This window comes from Hibiscus syriacus, unplaced genomic scaffold (genome assembly GCF_006381635.1).
Source record: "Hibiscus syriacus cultivar Baekdansim isolate YM2019G1 unplaced genomic scaffold, ASM638163v2 tig00013680_pilon, whole genome shotgun sequence".
Classification (NCBI taxonomy): domain Eukaryota; kingdom Viridiplantae; phylum Streptophyta; class Magnoliopsida; order Malvales; family Malvaceae; genus Hibiscus; species Hibiscus syriacus.
The window spans coordinates 120,773-135,051 of record NW_024062306.1 but is presented as its reverse complement, the minus strand read 5'-3'; the positions used below and the strand labels follow the sequence as shown (position 1 = coordinate 135,051).

General features: G+C 33.8%; 1 pseudogene; it reads right to left on the bottom strand.

Moving 5' to 3' along the window:
• Window positions 1–12,007: 12,007 nt before the first annotated feature.
• Window positions 12,008–13,569, bottom strand: LOC120206284 (annotated as a pseudogene).
• Between the last annotated feature and the right edge of the window lie 710 nt (window positions 13,570–14,279).

Genomic DNA, 14,279 nt, shown 5'->3' with positions numbered 1-14,279 from the left:
ATGATTTTATATGATACGAAGAATGCATGGAATTGGTATAACATGATAGAACAGAACATGCATGTATTGATATATGTTATGAAGTGCATTATAAGTCGTTATGCCTCACTAAGTCTTCGACTTAGCGTGTGATTGTTTCACACGTAGGTTTCGAGAAGAGTAAGAGTAATGCGGAGCAAGACAGGTCAGTTTTCCTTACCAAATGTCAGATCAGAAAATATGTACTGTTATAGAGTGTAGTTGGCATGTAGTCTAAAGATATAAATTGTATGAACTCTGATACATTTTGTAAACGTTTTGAATAAGTTAAATGTTATCAAAGTTTTTAAATTACTCGCTATTTTATACGAATAAATGTTTGAAAAGTCAATGTGACACTTCGGACTCGTATCCGGGTTGGATACGGGTTGGGGGTGTTACATTTAATGGTATCAGAGCTAAGGTTTAGCCGATTCTCGGCATAAACCGAAGTCCAAAGTGTCATAAAAGGTGTACATGCCAACATAGATTGAAAATTTTATGATCTGATAGTGTAAGGAATATGTTGTCTTGCTAATAGAATAAGAATAGTTTAATACAGTAGAAAATCCGATCGTGATAATTTCGAAGTAAGTGAAAGGTGATATTCCGGATTGTGATAGCTATTCACCTGCCCTGGCCAGGCAGGATGAAGAGCGGACACCTCAGGAAATGCCTAGTAAGATCAAAAGTTGATTTCAGAAAGCTGAAATCATATCTGAATAATGATAGAAAGTTTTCATCGTTTGGAATCGGAAACACGATATAGAGTAGTTTTGTTATTATGTGGATAAGATAGAATATGGTGAACAGGTGTCACCATAAGAAGGTTAAAAAGATCTAAGGACGTGATGAGTACGTATAGAAGAACTCAATGATAAGTGCATCAGTGACAAGTGTATAAGATATATAAAGTCAGAGCTTATGAGTTTGAAACGAAGTGATAGTATTGCGCATAAACAAGAGTATGTTTATGATAAGGGTTTGCAGTTAAGATGGAAAGAGTTAGCATTGGCTAACTAGAGTATGATGAAAATGTACTGGAATTATAAGATTTTAAGATATGTCAGGATATGATAACCAAATCCGCAATGGATCTGGATACAGTTGCATATTTGGATCATAGTAATGTGGTATAGTAAAGGAAAAGGAAGTAAGAATTTGTATATTTAAGTAAAGCTGAGGATTGATAAGAAGAGTTTGAGAATATGTATATCGATGATCATATTATAGGACACAGGAAGTCAGAATGTTGAGTTTGAGTAAAAGAAATTTCAGGATGTATGAGAATAGAGGTGAAATTGATAAGTTGAGTAAGCGAATGTTGAGATAATTTAGATTGGAAAGAATGTATATGATTGGTATAATAGGGTTTGTGCCCTAGATTGAACAAAAGTTATTATCTAGCTGTTAGATTAAAGGTGCTAGAGTTATAAGATTGGAGGAAAGATAAAGTGAAGTTAATTGATTATGATGTGAATTTGAATATAGTTGTATATTCTGAGTAGATAACTATGATGTAGAAACAGAGATAAGTATTTGCATGGAACCTTCAGGAAGGAAAATACAAGTATAAGAAATGATAAAGAATGAAGTTATGTATAAGAAATGAGTTATCAGAGTATTGAGGATGCAATGAAGATTGGTACATAAAGATGAGTATAAGTGATAAGACAAGAGTATGTGAATATGAAAGGAAATATATGATTTATGTATAAGGATAAGGAGTAAAGAAATGAAAGGGATTGATTTAAAAGAACCAGATACGATAATATGGAAGTACAGAGGATAGTTTGATATAGAGTGATGAGATGAATGTTACTGTCAACGTGATGAGTGACATTATATGGAATTTTAGAAGGTCAAAGGAAAAATGCATAATCGAATGAGAGAAAAGACAACAATGGATTGGTATTACTGGTTATTGTTTATATGATAAACAACAGAAGATGAATGTATAAACGAAAAGATAGTTGGAAAACTAAAGGATTGAAAAGTAAGTTTCTGATGATGACAAGAAAGAATAAGTCAGGAAGCAACATAAGAACATTAGAAGATATGTTCCTATTAAGATGTGCAGTGAAAATTCGAGGACGAATTTCTTATAAGGAGGGGAGATTTGTAACATCCTCAATACCGGGTTAGTGACCCAATTGTAAAGTTCAGAATTTGGTGACTAAAGTATAAGAATGAAATAGTTCAATGATTATTGGATGTATATGATGAAGGTTAATTAGTAATTATTAAAGGAAATTAAGGGTTAAATGGTCATTTGACCAGAAAGATTTTATATTTCTTTTTAAGGTAATAAAACGTGGGAATTTGAGAAACATCCAGAGTTCTCTTCTCCTTTCTTCTTCTTCATACGTGGGAGAGCAAGGCAAAGGTAAGTTTGATTTCAGTTGGTTAATTCTTGAGTTTTAAGCTTAGTTTTGATTCTTGGGTATTAAATAAGCTTAAGGAAAGCTTATATAGATTTAAACAATAAGATAAGGAATTATGAGGAATTTGCAATATGAGTTTTAAGATGAAATTTGATATGGTATGGTTGTGAAGTTTTATGATGAATTTGACTTGTCATCAATCTAATTAAGAAGTATGAAGTGTTAGAATTGGAATTAGACACATTGAAAATTTGGTATGATTTTGAATCTCATATGGAAGATAGGATTTTGAGGTTTAAGATGAAATAAATGAATATAGATTGGTTTAAGTATGTGTACTAGAGTTAAGAATGAAAAGGGGGATATATGAAGTGTTTGAGAGAAATGAAGTAATTTTCGGATGAAATATGATTTCTGGGCAAGGGGAATCGGTACCCATTCAAGGGAACCGATCCCCTTCAAACGAACAATATTTCCAGAATGTCATTAGGGAATCGATACCCCCATAGTAGGGAACCGATTCCCCCTAAAGGAAAATGCATATTGGTTTAATAAGTTCGTTTAAGTTGCTAGTACTAATTACAAGGTAGGTATCTAATAATTGTCTTAAAATGTATAATATGTAGATTCAGAGCCTAAACGAGTTCCGGAATCATGACAAGTAAGATCGATAAAAAGGGAAGATAAGAGATTGGAATGGACTAGTGAGGCCAGGTGAGTGCATATTAGTATTATATGATGTTAAATGGAAATAAGACTTGCACAAGTCTATTTCCATAGTTAAAATGCATGAATTCATAAATAGAAGTATATACGTGTATATTTATATGTGTTGACATGTATGTATATATGTATATATGGTTGATGTGAATATGTGATATGTTATGATGATATAAGAATCTCTTACAAGATATATGATATGAAAATATGATAAGGCTATGTGAAAGAACTAGAGTTATATGGAAAATATATGCGAACAAGATATGACATCTATGTTTATATGAAACAATGCAAGGTGATATGAGCTGTGTGAGATGAATATAAAATCATATGAGAAGTGAAAATATACATGAAAATAGACTAGTGATTACACTGTATATGTGAAAGAAACTATTTGATACGATCTATGTGATTACATGCAACATGATATTAGATATATGTTTACACATACATGTGGTATGTGATAGAAGAGAAGGAACATGTGATTATGAGATCAATGATTACACGTACATGTGATACGTGACTGAAAAGAAATATATGGTGTTTATAAGAGAAAGAATAGAATAAGTAATGTGAACTGTTATAAATGATAATGCCCATGTTGTGATATGAGAGCTAGGGGTATAGTTGGCATACCAAGGGTCGAGGGTTTACCTATGTTCTTCGGACATATGGACTGTTTACCTATGTTCTTCGGGACATATGGACTGTTTACCTATGTTCTTCGGGACATATGGACTGTTTACCTATGTCCCTTCGGGACATATGACTGATTACCTAGGTTCTTCGGAATCTATGGACTGGTCCTTCGGGACATTGATCGAGCTGTGGTGGCAGCATATGTGTGCACAACCTCAAGTACTCACATACCTTAAGTTCTCACTAGTGTACATGGGCTATAAAGTGATTAAACAAGCATACTGAATGTGATATGTATACGATGGGTTTATAAGTGGTTTGAAATGTGTTACGTGAACCATATGATGAATATGTGTATGTATGTATTACTGTAATAATCTGATATGATTTTATATGATACGAAGAATGCATGGAATTGGTTATAACATGATAGAACAGAACATGCATGTATTGATATATGTTGAGTGCATTATAAGTCGTTATGCCTCACTAGTCTTCGACTTAGCGTGTGATTGTTCACACGTAGGTTTCGAGAAGAGTAAAGCGGAGCAAGACAGGTCAGTTTTCCTTACCAAATGTCAGATCAGAAAATATATGTGTTTATAGAGTGTAGTTGGCATGTAGTCTAATATAAATTGTATGAACTCTGATACATTTTGTAAACGTTTTGAATAAGTTAAATGTTATCAAAGTTTTTAAATTACTCGCTATTTTATACGAATAAATGTTTGAAAAGTCAATGTGACACTTCGGACTCGTATCCGGGTTGGATACGGGTTGGGGGTGTTACATTTTTTCGTGGTTTTAAAGTGATGTCGGCACTGATATCGGCGTTGATTGAGCGTTGGAGGTCAAAAACGCATACGTGTTAGTTTCTTTCTGGTGAAGTGACGATAACATTGGAAGATGTCGCATATTAACTTGGCGTTCCGATTAATTGTATGTCATTGGTGCTTCACAACAATTATGCGCAAGATGCAGTTTTATAATTTATTGGGAATGAGGCTCCAGTCGATGTCATTGATGAGATGCAGATACGAATGACGTGGTTGGAAAGAGAATTTAGAGTAGATGGACAATCAAACGAGCAAGAGGTGAAATATGCAACCCGAGCATATCTTATGACGTTGATTGGAGGGATCTTGCTACTGGATAAATCGGGCAATTTGGTGCACATAGAGATGGCAAACGGGCGGGTCGGGTGCGGATACCCCTTCCCCCATCCCCATACCCACCTAATATTTTTCAATCCACCACCCGCCCACCACCCATGATGGGTACAAATTTTCAAATCCACACCCGCCCACGCGAGTACATTTTCAAATCCATCCCCACACCCACTACCCACTAGCGACATACCCATCTAGACCCTCCTGACAGCAAACTAATGGGATGTTGGAGTTGGTTTCCAGAAAGTTCGTGATGGGGTAGCAACGCATGCTTCAATTTGTTAGAGGAGTGGCTCTATGAATGTTATGGAGATAGATTGTAGGGAGCATGTAGTCGCAGAGTTGGATTGTTGAGTTGCTTTCGATGTTAATGCTCATAGTGCGCCTAATATGGGTTTTGAGGGGCTAAAGAACATGGAAACTGCTGCTTTTGATGTTAATGCATATAGTACGGCTAATTTGTGTTTGGATGGGCATCATGGGCTAAAGAACATGGAAAGTGATGTGGTTAGTGGGATTATGGATTTAATCAAAGAGTCGAATATTTCCCTAATTAAAAACCAGATTAAAGACTAAATATCCTTAATATTTGGTTAAATTATATGTTATATTATACAATATTAAATTTATAAATTAGTCTCTAAAATTACACCTAAATTCATAATGGTCCAAAATTTAATAGATATTTGGTTAGGCGGGCGGATGTGGGGCAGGCGGATGCGGGGCGGGCGGATGCGGGGCAGGTAATGTCTCAAACCCATTACCCGCCCACCACCCACGACGGGTACCACTTTATAAATCCACACCCGCCCACTACCCGCTAAAATTATACCCATCCCCGCTCCAATTGGAGCGGATACGGTGCGGAATCCAAGAAACTATACCCGTTTGCCATCCCTAGGTGCACATCCAATATCTTCTAGTATTGGGGGATTACTTTATATGTTGCCAATATAGTTGAGGTTCTGCAATTTTGGCTTTTTTGTGTCGTGAACTTTGCAAGGCGACCATAGTTGTTAGAGGAAAAAAAAGCGGATGTAGCGGGTTGTTTAGTTTTGCTCCAATCATGGGCGTGGTATCGTCTCCCGTTTTTTACGCCTATTACATCCGCTCCTACGGAGTTTCTTCTCATCGCAAGTTAAATTCTTATATTTAAAGTTTTGATATTTTAAAATATTTATTTAAATATTTTGAAAATTACAATAAATAATGTAGTTATTATTATTTTTTGTTTAGATGGCGACACATAATAACTGATACAAAGTTGTCAAGTGCAACCAAAGTAGATATCCGGATAAGGATCGATATCGCCTGTAGATATGCGATAAATATTAAAAAAATTTGCATTAACATTGAAATTTGTAATATTAATTATTTAATTATACTAATATAATATTTTTGACAGTTTAATTGGTCATCGTATTGTGCGTCGGAGATCCAACGGTGTCTACCGCCATTTTTCTTTGAAGGAGTAGAGACATGGTGTGTCGTAACACCATTGCTTCATTTCGTAATTGTTGAGATTTATGCAGCTGATAGAGTTTTGCAACAATTTGGGTTTCATTAACCGGTGGAAATGCCCATATATAACATGGACGGTTTCCATAAAATAGATGCGTGCGGGAAGCATACGGAAGATTGGCCGAGGAAGCATGTCATATTCATAACAATTTTCGGCAGAAGAAATGGGAGCAAGTGGTCCATGGGATGATCATCTTCAATACGATCAATCTTGTGGCGATTTCAGTGTGCAATTTGAGTCAATGACATCAATGATGGCATCAAATACAATACTCATCATTTTCACCGAAGATGAAAATCAAAGTGGTGGAGTAATATTTAGTATACCGGAACCGCAAGAAGACGAAAATGACGAATGTGGACGACCACGACGAAATCGACGAGTGCCAAGTCATCACTATTCTACTACTCATTGACATTGGCAATAATTGCATATAAATATATATATATATATATATATTTATTTAAGTAATTTTTGTACTCGACATTTAATTGTATAAAAAAATATATCAATAATATATATGTCACCCTTAAAATGTTTATAAAATTTGTCATCAATTACTTTTAATTAAATACTTTGAAAAATATGTAAACAAATATGAAAAATCTATTAAAACTAAAGTTAACAAATTAATTTTGTTTTAATTTTGTAGAATAATGTAGATTCTCTGACTCTCTAAATTTTTTAAGTTTATATGTGTGATGTGAAATGTCAATGAAAAGCAAAAGATGTAATAGTGTAGATTCTCGGACTCTCTAAAATTTTTAAGTTTATCTGAGTTGATGTGAATATCAATGAAAAATAAATGACTGAATAGTATAGATTATGACTCTCTAAAATTTTCATTTTATTTGAGTTGATGTGAAATGTCAATGAAAAGCAAATGAGGTTATTCTACAACATACACTGGTAATCTGAATAGAAGATGAATTGTGGTCGATTTCAAGCTTTAGATTCCATGCGCTCACGCTGTTGCTGCATGTATGCACATTAATGTTGACTCATACTTATATGTGATGACTATTATAGCTGACACTATGCGTAACTTTACAGTTGTGACTTTAAGTACCTCTCAAATGAAGCATATTGGCCTATATCAACAATTTTTTAAGAATGGTTGTCAAATCCTCAATTGAGTAGGAAGTTAGGGGTCGACATGAATCTAGTCGAATTCATACCGATATGGATGATCCGCAAAGAGAGCAAGGTGTACCAAACTTTGTGGCGCTGCAGAGGTGAAGTTGAATCATTTTTATAATGTTTGATATAACACATTAAGACAAAATGTGGACTTAATTGAATTTGTTCAAAGTTTTCAAAAATAATTCAAAGTCAATAAACTAGAAATTGAGCACAAAATTGATTTTCAAAGTATGAAGTACCGATACTGTTCTTACATTATTGATACTATATGAACAGTACCGATAGTGTTCATGTGGTACCGATACCAAAGGTAAGAGAAGTATTGATCACAAGGTAGAGTATCGATACTACTAGCTTGCTCAAATTCCAGAATGCAAAATAGGTGATACTCAAATGAGTATCGATACTACTTTACATAGTAGTATTGATACCATAACATAGTATCGATACCGTCAGACCCAAACTAGTTTTATTTAAACTAACATAGGAAGTACCAATACTCATTAAGGAGTACCGATACTCCCCTGTACTAGGCAACTTTATTTTGTAGAGAAAACATCCCCAATGGCTCCAAATCACTCCAATGGCTAAAAACGTCCACAAACAAATTCCAACATATAAAAACAAGTTGAGGACACTTGAAGAAGGGTGAAAACGCATATCCAGCAATCAACACATAGAATAATTTTTCATTCCTATTTTACTCTTCTTGTAAATAGTTTTGTTCTTGTGAGCTTAACTTTGTAACACCTACCTTTAAGAGGTTTTCTTGTTTACTTCTTTTTACCTTTGTAAAGGGGATTGGTTCTTGTTTAGCCAAGTGAAAAACTAGGGAATTGTAAAGGTTATTATTGATCCTTGAAAAGAAAGAACAATTAGTAAATTTGTTAGAAAATCCTAAGTGAGGAACTTATGTAGTGGATGTAGACTTGGTTGAAGTCGATGTTGTCAAACCCATAAACATCGTCGCTAAATCATACCCAAAATTTTTCCCACGACCACATTATGTAACATACTCAATTTTTTTTATCTTTGTTCTTACATTAAACATTACTCTAAACCCCTATTTATACAGAAACCATCTCCCAAATAGCCTCTAGACCTTGTCACACCGATGACGAGTTCGTTGGATTTTAAAAAAAATGCATGTTCGCCAACAGTCACCTCAACTGTCGAAAACTTCAAATTTTTGACCCCGTTGAACTCGTCACACCGACGTGACGAGTTTGATGTCCATTAAAATAATATTTTTCAATGTTTAAAATAAAAAAAATTATTTTTTATGGGACTCGAGTCCGTGAAAATATATTAAATATATTCGACCCATGGGACCTATTTCCCACGGCCCATTAAAAAATATCTCATGGAACTCATCACGTCGGCATGATGAGTTACTTCTCCACTATAAATTTGTCGTAGATCTCAAAATAAATCAAAAATAACCTATTGGGCTAAATAATTGGGTCGCTTGGATTTTTCACTAAATCTTCCCTTTTCACCTACCTTTTTGCCTTGCCTCACGGGGATGTCTAAGGTACGTCAGCCTAATATACAACTAAAAAAAGTCACTACCGGAAATATTAATATTTTTTAATATTTTCGGTAAAACGCTACCTAAAACATTATTTTTTTACCGAAATGTTAATATGAGCGTTACCTAAAATGTTATTTTTTTCCTACCAAAAATTAGATAGCGAAATTAACATTTTCGGTAAAAAAATAATATTTTCGGTAGCGCTTTACAAAAATAAAAAAGTATTAATATTTCCGATAAAGCCTTTCCTTAACCGTATATTAAGGCTGCCGTACGCAGAAAACCCTTGCCTCATATGTTTGCCACTTAATTTTTACCAAGGAAATTATAAGCTTTCGAAACAAAAAGATATTTGGATAAACTATATATTTAGTACCTAAACTATTACTTTTATTTCATTTTGGTACCTAAACTTTATTTTTCTTCAAAATCATACAAATGTTTTGTTTAGGTTTCAATCTGGTACCTAAACAATTACTTTTACAACTCAAAGTCAAGTTGAGTAAAAAAGATCATTTTTCAGGTCGAGTCGAGTTTTACTCACCCCTAACAGATGAGAAATTTATCTAGAACTCGTAATTTCTTGAACAACAAAATCACCATGAGTGCAACAACCAAGAAGGATAGGGAGGCAGGAAAAAGTGGTGAGTCGAAATTTACTCCTACTAACAAATTTGCCGTAGTTTGTGCACAGACTAGTCTGCATTAGGGAAGCATAGAGTTAGAATGCAAAGAATGTGCAGCGCTGGTACTACAACAAAGAAAGTATGAAAGAAGAACCTACAGTGTATGAACCAGTAACATAATGTTGTAGAGGAATATAACAAGGATTAAGGAACCAAGGCTTGTTTGCAGGAAAAAAAAGTGGAGTTAATGTCAGTCAAGTAGTAGTAACTAATTTGGTGCATTGAGGCCTTAGTTTGAAGATTGGTAACGAGAGTGAATTACTGAGCCAATGGAAAATCACCTTTGTAGATGGTGCAAGATCTTTGGAAATGACAACCTATGACAATGAAATCACAAGTTAGTTCTCCTTTATTTTCAGCAACAAGAAATACCTCCAGCTCGGTTCTCGTCAACTTAGTCAATAAAATCATTATAGACCAGATTGAATCATCTAAGTACTTTCTACTTTCTAATCAAGCAAAGTAAAACAAATTAATAAAATAAAACCAATTTGAGGAATTTGCATAGATTTAGAAACTAACATGAGCTTAGAGGGAAAGGAGGATTTCCCGCGGAATCAAGGAGGATGGCATTGTCGTTAGGGGTGTAAATGAGCATAGCATTCGATGAACTGTTCGTGAACCGTTCGTATAACGTTCGTTTATATTCATTCGTTAAGCTAAATAAATGAGTATGAACAATTTTTTTTTATGTTCATTTAATAAACGAACGAACACGAACAAATGTGTGTTCAGTTCGTTTATGTTTACAAATAAGCTCGTTATAAGCTACTTTATCGACCCGTTCGTGTTCATAAACAAACTCTTTTACCCAGTTCTCCTTTTCCTTTTATTTCTTTACATTTTGAATATTGGTGAAGGTGGAGACTAAATTGAACACACGATAAAAGTTAAAATTTAAATCGTGGGTTTTAAGGGTAGTATAATTTTATCATTAGCTTGCAAACGAAATGGTAAAACTAAAAATTGAATATATAAACGAATAATAAACGAACAATAAACAAACACTAAATAAATGCTAAACGAACACTAAATAAACGCTAAATAGACACTAAACGAATGCTAAATGAACACATTTGTGAATATATAAATGAACATGTTCGCAAACAATAATTAAATGAATACGAACCGAACATAAACACCTTAAAAAATAAACAAACGAACACGAACATAACCTTATTTGTTCAAACTCGATTCATTTACACTCGTAATTGTCGTTGGACAATGATTTGGAACACTAACGGCTAACCATATAAATGATATTGTCAGAAGAACCAGCGAATCCCAGGACGCCATGTAAGAGACCAGGGTGCTTCTTGGCTATGTTGCACGGGTGGGAGATACGGAAGTAACGGAACGGATACAGGAATATCAAACGAAATTTTCAAAATTACATAGTACGAGTAGGGCAAAAAACAATAATATAAAAAAATATAATAAATATTCATTAAAATTTATATACTAGTTTTCATATGTCAATTTTCTGCTTGCATTATCTTTGCTAAAACAAACATATTTTGTATTTTTGATTTCTAACTGAGATGTATTAATATGTGTTGCAAATGTTATTGAAATACCAATTATACGTAAGAAGACATCTCAACTCAAAAATGCTCAGATCCAATTCAAAAAATCTTCGCAAGTCAATTGATATTCTACACTTCAAAATCAATTTCATTTTCTTATTCAAAATTATTTTTTATTCATTAAATTAATTGTCAAAAGTAATTATGAAAACGTGCTTGAAAATCAAATGTTATCCTCGATATGTTCTTAAATAATTCTAATCGTATCACTTCAACATGTGATGTCCTTCATACGTACTTAAATTATACATGTTTTGTATTTATCTAAAAAAAATATTGAATAGTTTAAACGATATTAAATTATCGTACCCGTATAACATAGTTTCTTCAATACGAACAGATCAATCGGATGGACTATGTTCATTTGTTGAAGTAGGTCATCTGATTTCAAAAAAATTCCGAAATATTATTCAGAGATATAAATTATAATTCCATACATCATTATTCTTTCCAGTTTCCACAAAGGAAATCAGTTCACAGTAATTTTGAACACAAGTCATAGGAAGAAACACAATTTTATCAACTTAAAACATATATATATATATATATATATATATATATATATATATATATTTATATATATATATATATATATATATATATATATTAATCGCCTGCAACCGTGTTACCGTGCTTGAGAGCATCCATTTCTTCCCTAAACTTGGCAAGAGCAGCCCTGGGTAGAGAAACCAAAACCCTAGCACCGCCTTCCATGGATTTATCTAGCTTACAAGGAGGCAATACAAGAACCAAATTCACGTACCCGAACATGTTCCACGGCAATGGTATGTTTACACTCCCTTTCCATCCAAATCCACATCTTCCAAAAGTCCCAACCGCCTCCAATCTGTTATCACTATGATTCCACCGGCCGCCGCTTCGAACTTCCTATTCACTTCTCTCAGCTTCTCGTTAATGCTCATAAAGTTCCAGATATACCCATTATCGAAGCAAGCTTTTTGCTCTCCTTGATTAGTTTAACAGCTTTGGAGAGCGGTCCTTGGTCGAGGTCCTGCCCGGTCATGACCGTATTTGCAGAGGTGAAAGCATTCCCGTAGTATCCTTCCGGTAACGGTGGCTTCACGGTGCGTCGTATTCCGACGGCCATGGCGAGCGTTGTGTTTCCATGTGGATTCAGTTTCAAAGCTCGAAACCTTGCTCTCCATATATAGGCTGAAAGGACCTCGAAACTGGTTATACTCTCATCTTTGCTTTCTTTGATCAGATTCATTTTCAGTGCTTTATACTATCTCCGGTCACATAAAAGCAGTCATGGACTATGTCTGTCGTCGGCAGATAAGGAGAAGCCGGCGATAATTCCTTATCGATGATCGATCCAGGATTTCTTCGATCGGTTTCGCCACTAATAGTTGCCTCTCCCACACAGGTTTAACCGAGGGCTCGTTCTTTCCACTTGCAAGCTCGGTCAATGCTTGAAAGAACTGAGCCGCACCGAAGCCATCACAAACCGAGTGCGATAAACTCAAGGCAACCGTGAATCCCCACATACGAACTTCGTCACCTGCAGAGACGACCCATGTTCTTACGTTATAGAAATAAAGATAAATTATTAATAAAAAATATAAAAATATTTAAAATATTTAATAATTTTAAATTTTTGGAGTAGATTCCGTTATATCTCTATCCATCCGTGGACTCACCTGCATGACTAGAGGGTGATAATAACCATCGTCGGATTCGGATGTAAAATCCAAGGCGAATTCTTTACCAGTTTGAACATCTATGCCATCCAAGTGATTCAAAGACGAGAGCTTGCAATATGCGGTTGCTACTAAGAACGGCACGCCGTCGGCGGCGGCATTGCAAGCAATTCGGAGTTTTCCATCGGTCTCCCTCTTCATCTTCCCCGCTAAAGGATAGTAATAAACAAGGAGGTTGGAGAGTGCTTCCTGGATTACAGAAGCTGGATCCTTGGGTTTAACATCGAAATCGCCGTTGGTTTGATACACGAAAACAGTATGGCACATGAGCTCGAGGTTGGGATCATTGTCTATGGTGGAGAGAGAGAGAATCTGTGTGGGTGTAGGTTTGAAGGGTTTAACAAATACGACATCGTTCCTGTCGACTGTGAACATGATGTTACTGTGGGTTGCCATTGATGTTGCAGAGAATCAAAGTCTAAAAGGTGACGCTTAATACTCGAAATGGAAGTGGAAGTGCCCCATTATATATATAGAAAGTTTCTGTATTATGGACTTGTCCATTCAATACAATAGTGTGATATATTATTACCGGATGCAAAAAAAAAAAAATGATATTTTTAAAAATTTTAAGTTCTTAAATCGAATTAGTAAAGTTAATTTAAATTAAATTTAAAATTTAAAGTTTAAATAAATATAAGAGAAAATATTAAAGTTTAAATTATTTAATTTGATTTTCTCATAGTAATTCTTTACAAAAAAAAATTATTAATTTTTTAACTCATCAATACTTTTATTAATACTTGATCCTCATAGATTTTTATTTAAAAAAATAATATTATAGATATATTATATAATTATTTGATTTATTAAATAATATTATAAATATTATTTAATGTGAAATATATATATATATATATCATATTTGATTAAAGAGAACCATTTACATTAGAATTAATCAAAACAATAACATAAATAATTAAAATAAACTTGAACATAAACATAAAAAATTTGATTTGACTCAAATTTTATAAATTCGAATTGTCTTAAAAAAAATTAAAATAATAATACTCAATTTAATTAATTTTTTTATTTAATTTTATTCAACCCGATTGAATTCTATAATTGAATTATGATGATTCCATTATTATTTTTCTGAAAGTATAAATGAATAAATATTCATATTTTTTAATTATTTATAACTTATGTACTCTAAA